At 29.2% G+C, this 17136-nt stretch overlaps 2 long non-coding RNA genes across 3 annotated transcripts; both read left to right on the forward strand.

The window, feature by feature from the left end:
- The first annotated feature begins 12291 nt into the window (after positions 1-12291).
- On the forward strand, positions 12292-15163 carry LOC149989391 (uncharacterized). Of its 2 annotated transcripts, XR_016502605.1 has the most exons (4): positions 12393-12523; positions 12866-13287; positions 13462-13919; positions 14135-15163. It is a non-coding gene; the product is annotated as an uncharacterized LOC149989391 (long non-coding RNA). The 2 variants fall into 2 exon arrangements; XR_016502604.1 differs by having other exon boundaries at positions 12292-12523; positions 13009-13287; positions 13462-14854.
- A 165-nt stretch (positions 15164-15328) lies between these two features.
- LOC149989392 (uncharacterized) lies at positions 15329-16218 on the forward strand. The gene is made up of 2 exons (XR_016502606.1): positions 15329-15476; positions 15680-16218. It is a non-coding gene; the product is annotated as an uncharacterized LOC149989392 (long non-coding RNA).
- The last annotated feature ends 918 nt before the right edge of the window (positions 16219-17136 follow it).

The raw sequence follows: 17136 nt of genomic DNA on the forward strand, positions 1-17136 counted from the left end.
AAGTTTTTTTTTTTTTTTTTTTTTTTTTTTTGCACTTTTGATGAAAAAAATTCATAATTATTCTATAAATTGAATTCATTTTAAGAAGTACATATAGCTATATTTGGAAAAAATGATGAAGAAAGGATAATAGTGATCTAGCTTGTATTGCTATGACAAAGATCATGTTTAGCCATCATATATGCTGATGAATTCCAAAATCTTGCTTGCAACATGAATTAAAATGACAAACCCCTTATCAATCAATTTTTATATGAATTAAAAGATAATATCAAAGATTTATTAAAATAATTTATTACTTAAGCCATTGCATATTACAATCAATTCTATAAAAGATATCAAAAATAAATATTTGATTAGAGAAGTGCAATTCAAGCCTTAGCAACACCTTCTAAGTTTTTGGAAGCTTACTTGTTTAGGCTAGAATCTATATAAATTGATAAAATACATTTTAAATTTCTACTTAAGTAAGAAAAAGACTTATTGTCATGAAGAAGGTTTAAGCTTACATTATAAAAAGCTTAAGCACATTACCAAAAATTATCCAAAGAAGCAACAAAATCACAAAATGACAAGCATGGTTGCCAAAGAAGACAATGTATTGAAAAAATAAGTTTTTTCAGCTACAATAGAGACTATACAATTCGAATCTTATCTAACAACTAGTAAAGGTCTTATTTTCTCCTTAAATTCTTTACCTTGTTTCACAATAGAAGCTTATTTAGCACCAAAAAATCACAAAGTCTTAGCCTTATTAGATTCAAGAGACTTAGCCTGTTTCATAGACAAAGTCTTTTTCAAAAAATAAGAGATATTTTTTATCAAGAAAATTAAATCCGTACATGTAGAAGTCATAAATGATCATTCATTATCTTTTGGAGATGTTATCCTTAAAATTTTCCTTTATATGTAGTAATTAAAGATCATTATAGCGTAGTAATACTTAATGTGATAAGATCTTCTTTCAATTTGATTATTTAAGGATTATTGTGGTTAGAAAAGTATAACCTTCAATTAGATTGGATTTCTCATAACCTTAATTTTTTTTATATTTTAATCCAAAATTTTTTTAATCAAGTAAAAATATATAAGTCTAATACATCCAAATTCTTACAAATAGATGCAAAAGCTTTCATACATGTGGCAAAAGAAGGATTATCATTTGTTATATATATCATGTCTATTTTTAATAATATAAAGATATCAAGTGATATTTTTAGCTAATACTAAGATTTTCAAGATATTTTTAAAAAGAAGAATGTAAATATTTTGATAGAACATTAATTCTATAATTGTTCAATTGATGTGTAAGAAAGAGCTCAACCACCATTCCGATCAATCTACAACTTATTATAAAATGAATTGGCTATAGTGAAAGAATATATTAACAAAAACTTGGTTATAAACTCCATATGATATTCAAAATATCTAGTAAGAACTCTTATCAAATTTATAAAGAAAAAAGATGAATCTCTGCAGATGTATATAGAACATTGAAGATTTAATAAGATCACCATCAACAATAGGTATTTTTTATTTCTAATTTTAAAAATTCATAACTAATTCAATTAAGCAAAGATTTATACAAAAATAAATTTACAAGGAGGATACAATGTGGTCTATATTAAAAAAAGAAATAAATAGAAGATTATTTTTTAAACTAGGTTTGGAAATTTTGAATATAATATCATACCTTTGAGATTCACAAACGCACCAATTACTTTTCAACATCTCACAAATGATTTTTTTTTTGAGTTTCTTAATGATTTTGTCATGTATTATTTAGATGACATTCTAATCTATTCTAAGAATATAAAAAAAATATGAACTTTATATTTGTCATGTATTACAAAAACTTAGAGATGCAAGATTATATGCCAAGATAGAAAAGTGCATATTTTACAATACTCAAGTTGACTTCTTAGGATATATCATTTCCAACAATGGACTAATGATAGATTCAAAAAAAATCCAGACTATCATAAATTAGAAAATTCTAAAAATAGGCAAAGATATATAATATTTCTTAAAATTCATCAATTATTATAAGATCTTTACTAAAAAAAATTTAAGTTATGACTTTTCTTACACATCTCACATATAAAGACAAACTTGAGTGGAACAAAGAAGCTAAAGCACCTTTTGAAGCCTTGAAGACAATATTTATTTTTGTACCAATTTTGTATTATATTGATCTTTTTAGGAAATTTTTTATAAAAATAGATGCATCAAAATTTATTATAGGTGTGGTTTTATCATAGATGAGAGTAGATGATAAACTCCATTTAATAGCTTTTTAGTCTATTTTTAGAAATCAAAATTAATTTTGAGATCCATAATAAAGAGCTTCTTGCAATCATGGATTCATTCCAAGAATGGCATCATTATTTAGAAGGCTTGAAGCACCTTGGTATCATGAATAAGAAGATCAAAAGACATACTTGATTGAATTTGCTTGAAAAAGGTTGAATTAATAGGCAATGCTAATTTTATTACTCAAAGGTAAAAGTGCTTTGGCTTCAAGAGAAATTATTCTTTGTTGATCAAATGATGCATCTCTTTCTTTTGATATAACATAAGAATATTTAAAAAGGGTGTTTAATAAACCTTGTTGTTTTTTGAGTCAACAAGTAAACTTAAAATCAAATTTTAATAAAGACATACTCCAACGAGTTTAGTAATAATTCAAAAATATGTATTGATATAAAGTACTCAAGGTTCTTGTGATTTGTATATATGGTGACATATTCTTCAAGCTTATTATGACTTTTTAACAGTCAAACATTTTGAATACAACAAGACTTTGGAGCTAATATCAAGAGATTTTTGATAGCCTCAAATGTGGAAGGCAGTCAAAGACTTTGTATAATCATGTGATATTTTTTTAAGTTCAAAAATTACTTATTATTGATATTATGGACTTTTTCAACCATTACATATTATAGAACAATTATGGTCTTTTATTTCTATAGATTTTATCATAGAACTTATAATCTTAAGTTCATATGATTCTATATTTTTGATAGTAGATCAATTTACTAAATTGGCACATTTTGTACAATATGGAAAATCTATCATAGGTAAAAAAAGAAAAAAAATTAAGTTTTTTCTTAACAATATCTATTATTGTGATGGATTATTCAAAGATATTATATCAAATTGGAAGATTCAATTTGTATCAAGATTTTAAAGAACCCTTTTCAAGTTTTTAAAGATAGATATAAAATTCTCTTTGAATTTTCATTTTCAAACTAATAGACAAATAAAATAAGTAAATCTAGTTCTGGAGTAGTATTTGAGGTGTACCATCAACTATCATTTTATGCCATTTATATAGTTTACATATAATAATTTGATACATTCTTCTATTCAAAAATACCATTTTTTATTAATTATAGTTATCATCTATAACTTGATATTTTTCAAAAGTTAATAATCATGCAACAAAAGATTTAACTAATCATTTTTCAAAACTAAATGTAACAATGTAAAGCCTCAACATTCTTTGTTATATTTGACATAATTCAAAGATATAATTAAAAGAATCTCAAGAACAAAAAAAGACCAATGTAGATGCTTATGGCAAGAAACAACCACAATTCAATGTGGATGATAAAATATAATTACTTTTTTGCAGTATTAAGACTATTTGTTGTTGTGACAAGTTGGACTATTCTAGACTTGGATCTTTTCCTATTTGTAAATAAGTCAATTTTATTGCTTATTGATTACATCTATCAGATTCTATAAAAATCTATCTTATATTCTATATGTCTCTTCTTGAGCCATATAAGACAATGAATATTTCAAGAAGAAGACAAATGCCACTTCTTCCTATACAAATAGAAAATAATCAAGAGTTCAAGATAGAAGAAGTTATAGATTGAAAGCGGCACCAAAATAGGTTGGAATATCTTGTTCATTGGCATAAATATGATATTAGTGAATGCACATGGGAACCAATAAAAAAATCTTCCAATTATAATAAAGAATATTGAGGCTTTACATTGATAATATCTATCAAAATTAAGATGAAAAAAACTAAGATCTATTAAAGATGATGATTAGTGCTTGTAGAACTTATTTCTAGAAGAAGAAATAATATCAAAAATATACATATTTATTCTAATAATTATCTATATGATTAGATAGAAATAAATAAAAATAAATTAATTTCATAATATCTTCTAGAAAAGCTTTTCAAAAGCTTTATAGCTGTAATTTCAAATTTATATATATTTGTAGTTGATTAGTAGGTTGAAAATTTGGTCAACAAGTTAATCAAATATTATATTTATTGGTAGTTTTTAGGATAAGTTAATTATGTAAAAAGTCAAAAATATCAAGTTATAGATAATAACCGTAATTGACAAAAAGAGATATTTATTGAATAAAAAAATGTATCAAATTATTCTATGCAAATTTTATCAAATGGCAAAAGAGTTGTCCAATCATCTTGATGATCGTTAATGATATATCTCAAATACTGCTCCAAAACTTGATTCATCTATTTCATTTCTCCATCAATTTGAAGATGAAAAGCCAAAGAGAGCTTTATATCAATCTTTAGAATCTTAAAAAGGGGTCTCCAAAATCTTGATACAAATTGAGTCCTCTTATCTAATATAATATTTTAAGATAATCCATGATAGCGATAAATATTATCAAAAAAAAGCTTAGCCATTTTTTTTTTATCCGTGATAGATTTTGTACATGCTACAAAATGTGCCATCTTGGTAAATCAATCTATTATCACAAATATAGAATCACATGAATTTGAGACTATAAGATCTATGATAAAATCCATAGAAACAAAAGACCATAATTATTTCAGAATAGATAATGGCTGAAAAAGTTCATAAGATCGATAATAAGAAGTTTTTGATCTTAAACAAATATCATATGATTGTACAAAATCTTTGACTACCTTCTATATTTGAGGCCACCAAAAATCTCTTGATATTAACTCCAAAGTTTTGTTGTATTCAAAATCTTCACTAATTAGAAAGTCATGATAAATTTGAATAATACAAAATTATACTTCATTTTTTAGAATATATAATTGTTCATCAAAATAAAATAGATTATTTTTGAATTTAAACTTATAAGTATCATGAAACTTAAAATAGTTTTTCTTAATATCATGAACAAGAGGATTAGAAGACATACTTGATTGAATTTGCTTGTAAAAAATTCAATCAATAGTTAATGTTGAATTTATTGCTTAAAGATGAAAATGCTTTAGCTTCAAGAGAATTATTCTTTGTTAATCAAAAATTTTATTTCTTTCTTTTAGTATAAGATAAAAATATTTAGAAAAAATATCTTATAAACTTTTTTATTTTTTGAATCAATAAATAATCTTAAAATCAAATCTTGATAAATTCATTCTCTAGCAGGCTTAGTAACAATTCAAAACCTGTACTAACATGAAATATTTAAAATTTTGTGATTTGCATATATAGTGACTAGACTAAAAGCGCCTTTTAGATAATGACACTATTCTTAAAATGAATCCATGATTGTAAGAAGTTCATTGTCATAGATTTCATAGTTAATCTTGGTTGCTGAAATATTTTTAGAATAAAAAGCTATTAAATAGAGTTTTTTATCTACTTCTATTTGTGACAAAACAACACCTATAGTAAAGTCTCATGCATTTATTTCCATAAAAAATGCCTTCAAAAAGTTGATGCAATACAAGATTGATATAGAAATAAATGTTTTCTCCAAGGCTTCAAAAGATGCTTCAGTTTCTTTGCTCCACTTAAATTTGTCTTTACATGTGAAGTGTATAGGAAGAGCCAAAACTTGAGAAAAGTTCTTGATGAAGATTTGATAATAATTGGTAAATTCCGAAAAATATTACACATCTCTGATTATTTTTTGAATCTTTTAATTTATAATAATTTAGACCATTTTAGGATCTATCATAAGACCATCCTTTTAAATGATGTATTCTAGGAAGTCAACTTTAATAGTATGAAATATACACTTTTTTTTATCTTAGTATATAATTTTGTATTTCTTAATTTTTATAATACATAACAAAAATGAATTTTATGTTCTTTAGTATTCATAATATTGTCTAAATAATAAACAAAAAAATCATCAAGAAATTCATAAAAGACATTATTTATTAGATGTTCAAAAGTAGTTTGTACATTTGTGAATCTAAAATGCATGACATTATATTTAAGATGTCTATACCTAATTTGAAATGTAATTTTTTATTTATCTTCTTTTTTAATGTTAACTAGATTTTATGCTATTCATAGATCTATTTTTGTATAGATTTTTTTTATTTCAATTAATTAAAAAACTTAAAATCAAAAGTAGAAGGTACCTATTCTTGATGGTGATCACCTATTAGGAGCCTTACTTAGAGATTTAAAATGGCATGTGATGTTTTTAGCCAAATTTTCATCAATATATTCCTTAAATGCAGCCAACTCATTTTGTAATAGGCTATAGATTAGTCCAAATGCTGGTTGAGCTCCTTCTTGAAGATCGATGGAACAATCATAAGGATGATGCTTTGAAAAAATATCTGTATTTTTTTTTTTCAAAGATGTTTTGATAATCTTGGTATTGACTTGAAATGTTATTTGAAATCTTTTTTCCATCAACAATAGGTGAAGCATATATAATAAAAGTTAATCCTTCTTTTACAATGTGCATAAAAGTTCTTGCATATATTAATAATAGTTTGAATGAAATAGTCTTATAGATTTTTATTTGCTTAGTAAAATCTTGGACTAAACTATAAAAAAATTAAGATTAAAAGAAATCCACTGTAAGAGTTATACCTTTCTAACCACAATAATCCTAAAATGATTGGATTAAAAAGAGATTTAATTACATTAAATATTATTAAACTATTATAATCCCTATTTGCTACTTTTATAAGAATAATTTTATATTTAACATCCCCAAAAGATAATAAATGACTATTTATTACTTCTACATGTATAGATTTGATTTTCATAATTAAAAATATATCTTATTTTTTGACAAAGTCTTTAATTATAAAATAAACTAAGGCTTCTAATTCCTACTAGACTAAGATTTTTTTATTTTTTGGTCTTAAATAAAATTCTATTATAAAATAAATTAAGAGATTTGAAGAAAAAATTTGACCTTTATTAGGAGTTGCATAAGATTCCAACCATATGGTTTCTATTGTAGCTGAAGAGACTTATTTTTTGATACATTGTCTTATTTTGCAACCATACTCCTCATTTTGTGATTGCATTGCTTTTTTGTACAATATTGAGCAATATATTTGGATTCTCTATAATATAAGCACAAACCTTCTTTACAATAAAAAATCTTTTTTTATTCAATAAGAGGTTTAAAATGTACCTAATCAATTTGCATTAGTTCTGGACTTGATGAATAAGTTTTTGAAAACTTGGAAATTGCCATCATTACTTAACTTATTCCTCTCTATCCAAATCTTTGTTCTTGATGTTTTTTAAATAATTAATTATTACATACAATAGCTTGAATAATAAACTATTCCTAAGATTCTACTTTTAGCATTGTCAATAACAAATCTTTAATATTATCCTTCAACCTATGTTAAAATTGATTGATAAAGACTTTGTCATTTTAATCCACATCGTAAGTAAGGTTTTGGAATTCAGCAATATATATGGTAGTTGATTGTGATCCTTGTCGTAAAGATAAGAGCTTAATCTCTGCTATTCTTTTTTAATTATTTTCTTCAAATATGGTCATAAACACTTCTAGGAATGAATTCAAATCATAAAAGAATTGTGAATTCTTTTCTATCAAAGATGCAAACCAAGAAAGAACACTTTTAGATGTAAGTCTGCCTATGAATCCAAGTTGAGTAAATTCATCATAATATTGGAAGGGATGTAGCCTTAGAAAGAATTTGACTTGTTGTAGAAATCCTCAAAATTTTAATCTTGTTTCGTCAAACTTTTGGGGTATACTAATCCTTGTTCTCATTATATTTATAAAAGCAACTTTCAACTATACAACTTCTTTATGTAAACTGTGAACTTCTTCTATAGGTATAAGATTAGTATTTCCTTAGTTGCTACTAGTAATTCGTGAAATTTCCATCCTAAGAGAGTTGACAAGTTTGTGAAGATCTGCAATAGTTGCAAATTTATTCTCACTTTTGCCCAATGTATAATACATAATTTTTCATTCCATTTCAAACAACTTGACAAATCCACAAGTCAAATTTAAAAAAAGATAATCTATAACCTTTAATATGAAATAATTTTTTTTTATAAAAAAGACTAATCTATTGTCTTTAAATATAATATCAATATTATAAAACTAAATAATTTGTTTAAAAGTAGATAATATAAAACCTTCAAAATACAATAATAGAAGTTGGATAATCCACTCACTTCTAAAATAAAATAAGAACAATGAATCAGAATTCTTGAAAAATTGTGAAGAACATAAACCTCAAAGAAATAAAATGCCAATACATTCTTGTGTTATTCAAAAAGGCTAAAAAATCATTCAAAGATGATATAGTATTAAATTAGAATGGCTATTACTAAAGACGAGAAGATTAAAAAGTCTTGAAACAAGACTAAAGACTAAAAAGGTGTTGACAAGAGTGGAGAAGGCTTCACTCTTGTCTCCATATATACTTTTAACTAAGAGCTATGTGGCAATGTCCTATAAGACCTCTAAAATGTGTTGACTTTGTAAGTCACATATCTTAACTTATAAGGCAAGATTTCTCTATATGCACTACATAATTAACTTGTTTTATAAACTATCAATATGTGAATAACTTATTGATTAAGTTTTTAACCTATCAATCAATTATAAACACATGTAAAGTCAAAGCATCATCTATGTTGCTTCTAAGAAGCTATTCTAGAAGATATTATAAAATAAATTTATTTTATCTACTTAATTATATAGATAAATATTAAAATAAATATATATATTTACTTTTGTCAAATTGTCAAGGACATGAATTTTAAAGAACCAAAAATTTAATATACTCTTATGTCACTTGAAAAGAATAGATACTTATTCAAACTAATATAGTATTGAAATTAGAATGGCTATTAACAAAGACAAGAAAATTAAAAATTCTTAAAATAAAACTAAAGATGAAAAACGTATTGATAAGAGTGAAGTATATTTCTCTCTTGCCTCTATATATACTATCTAATTAGAAGGTACATGACAATATTCTATAAGACCTCCAAAAAATGTCCAACTTGTGAGACACATATCTCAACTTACAAGGTAGGTTTTTCATATAAGCACTACATAGTAAGCTTATATCATAAGCTACCAAAATATGCAATATGTGGCTAATTTATTGGCTAAGTTTTTAATCTACTAATTAACTACAAACACATGTAAAATAAAAGTTGTATCTATGAAGCTTTTAATAAGCTTCTTTATAAGATATTATTAAATTTATTTAATTTAATCTAGTTCTATCTATTCATAATATCTAGGTGATTATTAGAATAAATATGTATTTTTATAATACATATAAGCATCTAGCAAAATAAAAAATATATTATTCTTAAATTCAAATCTAAAAGTATCATTGCATTTTGATAGATTATTCTTAATATCACAAATAAAACAAAATTGAGGACATACTTGATTGAATTTGCTTAAGAAGAGTTGAATCAATAACTAATATTGATTTTATAGCTATAAATTTTTCTTGATTCAAAAGAATTATATTTTATTCATCAAAATTTATATTTTTATTTTTTAGCACAAGATAAGATTATTTAGAAATGATGTTTGATACATCTTCTTACTCTTTTGGTTGATATGTATTTTTTAATTTAAATATTAACAAAAACATGCTCTAATATGCTTTGTAATAATTCAAAATATGTGCTAATATAAAATATTTGTTATTCTTATTATTTATATAAATTATCAATAGATCCTAAGTACTATCTAGATAATGGCTCTATTTTTAAAATAAATCTATTATTGCAAGTTCTTTCTTATAGATCTGATAATTAATTTTGGGTGGTAAAAAATTTCTTGAATAAAAAGCTATTAAATGAAAATTTTTATTTATTTCTTTTTGAAACAATATTGTATTCAAAGCAAATTTTAATACATTTGTTTCTACAAAAATTGCTTCAAAAAAATTAACATTATACAAGATTGGTGCAAAAATAAAAGCTTTTTTTTAAGCTTCAAATGTTGCTTCAATTTTTTTATTACACTTAAGTTTGTCTTTACAAGCCAAATATATAAGTAAAGCTGCAAGTTGAAAATAACTCTAAATAAAAATCAAATAATAACTACCAAATTTTAATAAGCATTAAACATTATCAATTGCATTTGAAATCTTTTAATTTATGATAGTATAAGCTTTTTTAAGATCCATCATAAGATGATCATTTCAAATGATATATCTGAAGAAGTCAGATTGAGTAGTCTAAAATACACACTTCTCCATCTTGGTATAGAATCTTGTATCTCTAATTTTTTATAATACATAACAAACATAAATTTTATCATCTTTTATATTCTTAGATTAGATTAAAATCTAGTATAGATAATTAATAATAAAATCATTTAAAAATTCTTAAAAAATATTATTCATTAGATATTAAAAACACATCAATACATTTTTAAGTTAAACAACATGATATTATATTCAAAATGCCCATACTTGGTTTAATTTTTAATCTTCTATTCAGTTCTTTTTTTGATGCATATTAAAGTATATAATCTTTTTAAATCCATTTTTATATAGATCTTTGTTTAATTCAATTAATAATTTTATCCTTGAAAAATTATCAAATTCTTAAAAAGAAAAAAAAATATATTTTTAAATAAATTTCACTATACTCTTTTAATAATTTTTAATATTAAAAATTACTTGGAGTATTACAATTGTCAAAAGAAACTCATACAATCTTTATTATTCATAAAATCTTTAATTTTCTTTGCAACTTATTATGCTAAATTTTAGTTGTAATTATAAAAAAATTAATGAATTTAAATTATTTATTTATCATTTAATCTTAATTTTTTTTTCAAAATATGTAGGTATTTTTTATTATAAAAATATTTTTATTTTAAAAAAAAAATATATATATATATATATATATATATATAATATAAATATTTATATAAAAGAAAATAAATTTTAAAAAATAAATATTTAAAATATTTAAAATTTAAAAATACATTAATATTACTTTAATATAATTTTTTTTAAATAAATTTAAAATGACTACAATTTTCTTAAGAAAGATTGTTAACAAGATTGAAAATGCCTTTGCACATAACAGCAAATAAAAAAGGTCACATAAAAGTGTTGTTCAAAACAACAAGTCTTAAGAGCCAAGTGTTCAAACAATTAGATTTTCCAATAGTAGTCTTTGATAATTTTTAAGAAACATATTACCAACTTAATATATTTTTATTTATTTCTACTTATTCCTATTAACTGCTACTTACTTCTATTGACCTAAATAGTATAAATATTTGTCACATAGAATGAACATGTCATTAATTATTTAACATTGGTTGCTATAATATAATACTAAACTAATTCTAATCGTAATATATTTCTAATTAAACTATAAAAAATTGAATCTACCATCTAATTTATAAGTTTGACTTGCTTTTGCAACTCAAAGGTTTAAGAAATATTAACTTTAGAAAAGTTTGAATTAGAATTATTTTTATTTCACCATGTACTGGAAAAATTAGAATGTATCGTTAATTAGCTACAATTTACTAAAACATAAATGTTTGCATTGCATTGCAGTTTGAAGCTCCAAGCCATAAAATAGATACAAAAATATTTATTAAGTTGTTAATCCATAGCCAACAATATGTATGAGATAGATTGTGACTGAAAAGAACCACATGAACTTACTTCTGAAGTCAATGTTGAAATATTGAAACAGTATCATACAGAAGATTAAATAAAAATCACAAGTTGAAATATATATGAGATGAATCAAAATTAAGAAGAAAAAACATACTGAATAGAGAAAAGATTGTGTTGAGCAAGCTTGTAATTTGCAGTAGCCACTTTAACAACCCAAGAAGAGCTACAATCAAAGGGTCCACAACAAAGTTCATGGACAAGACCAAAATGGAATGCAAAAAATCATGCGCTTTAAGTCATGCACTTTAAAACCCACTGAACACTATATATATATATATATATATATATATATAAGTATATTTATGCATATACAAAAAGTGAGAAAAAGGCCGAACGCTTTCACCTCAGATTCTTTCTTTATTTGTATGCTTGGATCTCTGTGTCATCGTTACGGGCAGACGTGGCTCCATAGACACAGCTCGAGGGCCGCAGGAATCTGTTGTCGATGCTGGTGGCCCCGATGATTCATGACTTGAAAGAAGCAGAAGATGAGAGACATGATGTTGTTGTGGATTGTGAACATAGCATACCAATCTGGGTTAAAACCCCCACCACAGCCTCAATTGTCTGCAGGATCGACCCTTCCAAGCTTTCCTGACTTTACCAGTTCTGTTCAGATAGGTAAGAGAATTCATATGCTTTGGTTTTGCTAAAGTAGTCAATCAGTTGTGTTGCAAGGATCCTGCTCTGTGTGCGGTGTTACATTACTCGGGAGTTTCACCTGGATCGTAGTTGATTGTGGTCGACGCTTTCTGCCATTGAGCGTGCCCCTCTGTTGATCGTTTTTGAAAGTGCTGTAAAGAGAAACATGTTGCATGCTTTACGATTCACTTGTATTCTTTCTGATAGTATTCTCGTTCTGGTGCTTTTGCTTCTCCGTCTTTGTCACCTTCAGTATTGTTGCTCAAGGACTGCATGGTGGGGTCGTGTCTAACTTTGGGGTATGGCCTCTGTTTACCTCAGTTTATACGTCTGCATCGATGTTTGTCCCAGTCCGACGGTAAAAAATGAAGTTTGTTCTGGCGAGGCAGTACTTGCACAATTCTTCTTCAGCGAAACCCTTCTACGCAGTTGCTCACCGTCGTGTACTCAATGTCGTCAATCAGGCCAGGTGACCATGTTCCGAGAGCAGAATGAGCTGCTCCCACGAGATTCAGTCTTTTCCGTCGCGGTAATAGCTAAAGCGGAACCGCCCACCATTCTGAAATCCATCTTTGCTCGAGCGTAACTTGCAGGACGTCACTTCGAGGAAGATCTCCTCAGCAGAACTTAGACTGCCGTTCTCTGTGACGTGAAATTTTGACCTATCTCCGAGAAATTCTGGATGCATGCCAAGGATTAGTAGACTGAAATCGCCCTGTGCTGCTATTTCATATCTACTCAGAGTAAGTTCGCAATCCTAGAACAGTTCTACCGCAGTGCGTCAGGCGTCACCTTGAATATATATATATATATATATATTTCTGATGCTGCAAAGGGTGATTGTGCACGACTCGAAATCACATAATTCTGGCTACTTCACTGCCTTCGATATTTACGCGTCTTGTTGATATGTGCAGCTTTCGCAGACAAGAAATACAGGAATCAGAGCCTGATGGTAAGAGCCAGAATTCACGCACCCTTCACCGACAAGTTGCATCGTCGAAACGTCAACCCTAGGAATATTTTCGTAGCCGTCAGGTAAATGTACGAGCTATAGTTGTATCGGAGAGAGGGATCATGGTACACCTGTGCAGATAACCACATCCAAGCTCATCACGTCGGTCACAGAAGCTGAAGAGTCGAAAGAACTTGCAACCAAGATTCAGTCCCATAGTCTGTCAGGTGAAGAGCATCAATCATCAGAAGCATCGTGGAGGGACGATTTCTCTACAGTCGCACGTTGAACAGTCAGTTGAACAGTCGTACTAAAGAAAGCTTATTATAATCCCCTCTTCGTCTGGGCAACTTCACGAGTCAGTGCTATGTCATCGACCCCACTACACAGTGTCTCAGTCGGACCGCGAATATGGTTCAGGTGCTCATCCCATCTACAATGTGTGGGAATGTCAGCGGATGCAAGTAGACAGAATAGGGTTATTTCCTGCTTTTCTTTGGGAATTGAGTGCGAAAGTTTTACATCTGTCACGTCGTAACCTCGTGCGCTCACCAGTGGCGATGCGGTAAGAAAATCGCCGTCATAGATTTGTTTTTGAAGGAAATACCCCACCCTTGTGTGTGGAATTTCTTCAGGGCTCCCGGAGGCATGAGTGAGGATCAATCGTGAAACTGCGAAAGTGGCAACCAGACAGGGCACCTTGATGTGGGTGACATCACACGCCCAGATCGCCGTAAATCTTTTTCCCAACATTGGCCAACGACCCTCGTTCATGATTACCCCGGCTTTCCTGGCGATAATTCTTGATTTTTTTCGGGTCCTGGATCTTTGAGAGCGAGCACCGAGAAAAAAAATGAAATAAAATATTAAAAAACGATGGACCTGGTCTCTACGGGTCCCTTGCGACAAAATATTTGTGGCGAAGGGCTTTATCGGATCTGTAGCTTCAGGAACACACATGCCTTATGGCAACAAGATGACGCTTCGGGTTCCTCGGGTGCCTGTCTCAGCGCACAAACCTCACAGCCTTTCCGACAGAAATCGATAAGGTTGAATTTCGTGACAGCTGTGGTGAGAATATTTGGGGCAGAAAGTGAATTCGGTGGCCTACAGCCAATTGTCCACACGAGTCAGCAGGAGATTGCACGGAGCAGCTTTGCACCGCCAGACACTTTTTATTTTTTATTTTTATTTTTATTTTTTCCCTTAAAATCAGATCGGAAAAGAATGCATACCACTGCTGCGCGAAAGCAAGTGGATCTCAGAATCCGACAAACGCTGCACAGAAAGTCGATACGCTGTTGGGTACCGGGTCATATAATTTGTCTCTTGATTTCACGTGGAGGTTTGTCAAATTTATGCAATTGCATTGAGACATCAGTGGTGTTGGCTGAAGTTGTTCTGTATGATATTAAGATTACGTTGTTTCATATTTCGATATATGTTTTTTGAAGTCATTCCTTGTTCTTATTTCTCTTTGTCAAGAGCAAGACATGAGGGTTCTGTTAAGTGCTCATTGGATTGCGAAAGGGAGAATTAAGTACGAGTTTACTTTTTAACGGTTTTCTTTTATCTGTCTGGTTGGACAGATGTTTCGGAGTAGAATACTAATTCCGGTAGATTTGTTGAACTCTTATCTGAAACAAGGAGGATACGTTTGTAGACACTTCTATTTTGGAACATAATTCATTGTTGAGATAATAGTTACCAAATATATACATTAATGATTTCATTTTCAAAACAGAATATCATAATCAGTGAATATGTGAGAAAAAGTTGGTCATATCAAAAATGGACATGAACATGAATTAACTAGAATGTTGTTTCAGTGAAACATTTCGTTCTTCTACCACATGATTGTAATCATCTATCGTTCTATTACGAGAAACACATTGAAAAGAGTGCAAACAATTCTGTTCAAGTACAAAAAGTTCAAGAGGACCATCAAACCACCTTCCAGATAAGAAAGCAAACCAAGTATGAGATGTGGTGAACAGTTTTTTTGGCTCTTCCTTTGGCTATGAGTAATAATTGCTGGCAAGCTATGTCTACAAAAAAAATAGTTACTTTTAAAAGCACTATTTCTATGGAGAATCAAGTTAGTGTTATGCAGGACAGGTTCATGATTACAATGGCCGCAGAATTGGTGGGTAAAGAGGCACTAACTACAGTTGTCACAGGTGGAAGCGGTTAATCGTGGAGGATACAACTTACGATTTATCATGAAGGAAAACATGAGTCGAGGACCAACACAGAAACGATGGACTAGGACGAGGACATGCGGGCAGAATCAAACCCCTCCCATAAGACCAACAGTTTCCCGCTCCGTCCTTATCGGCATTTAATAAGTCGGCAATTATGGACTATCCTGAGATATCAGTATTGGGAATACCCATCCCTACATACACACTTTTTTTTTTCTGGAGAAGCGTGTAGCTGCAACATCGTCAAACGCATTATGTGGAGATTCTGGTCCGTATTGACAAGTTATGACAGTTTGTTGGGTGTTGCATTGCAAAGTGAGCACGTGCAGATCAAACAATAAGATGTATTTCAAATGTCATGAGCTGGAACGGTTTAAACGACTGAGCAGAATTCATCAGGACTAACCTGAAAGACAATATGCTAGCTTCTGATCTCATAGACGTAATCATTGGAATGAGGATGACACATGTTAATTGGAAAGATTACATCAAACATGAAGTTTGAATGGGAGGAACTTGTAGATTTCTCACTGGAGAGTGTTTAAAACCTAGTACAACTGCACCGATGAGTTGCCATATTTTATATGTAAGAATCATTTCAACGTGGCTGCTGCGTGTAGCATGTTGGCAACTTTGCGATGGACACATCGCGTTAGAGCACGTGACTTTCCCTGTACAAAATAGTATGAGTCAGAATGGGGACAGAAGCAGCAGCAGCATATATCATTCGTAAGCTTGCAGTGACAAGAAGCATGTGTAAGATAGCTTTCACAGTCTATATTCATGCAAAATCCAGAGCAGTCGCCTTGCCAAACTGACCCGTAGATTTCGAGGACACTTAATTCTTCTGTAATCCGGAAAATCTAAAGCTGGAGCACTACTTCGAATGGAAACTGCACATGCATCAGAACTTCCCAAGAAAACCCTAAGGATGTACCTAAACAGTCTATCCCATGGCTGTTTGCCAGAGGGAACTTCAAATCACGCAGTCAAGATCCTCCAAACGAACAAAAGCATAGATTGATGAAATATACTGCAAACTTCAACTGTACCACGAGCACCACCATGGGTTCGATGTGTGTTAACGAAAAAAACATAAGGTTCAGAAAGACACGATTGCAGTAATGTATCCAAAGCTGGAAGGCGAGCTGCATACACCATAACTCACTATCAAAGAAGGTACACACAATATACTCGCATCGAGCACCGATCACCAGTTCGCGTAGCGTCGCTCACGTTAATCGGTCATCATGTTGTGGGCATTTATATACCAATGAACTCCTTCAAGCAGGTGCTAGAAGCGCACTTCTGCATGAAGGAGTTTACTAGCACAAGAATGCCCACAACAACCAGCTATGTCGTGTGTGATCAACCTGCTCGATTCCATCGCTATGAAGCTCCCTTTCGTTAGCAGCACCCACATGTGATGACAA

This window comes from Physcomitrium patens, chromosome 4, assembly GCF_059467195.1.
Source record: "Physcomitrium patens ecotype Gransden chromosome 4, ASM5946719v1, whole genome shotgun sequence".
NCBI lineage: Eukaryota > Viridiplantae > Streptophyta > Bryopsida > Funariales > Funariaceae > Physcomitrium > Physcomitrium patens.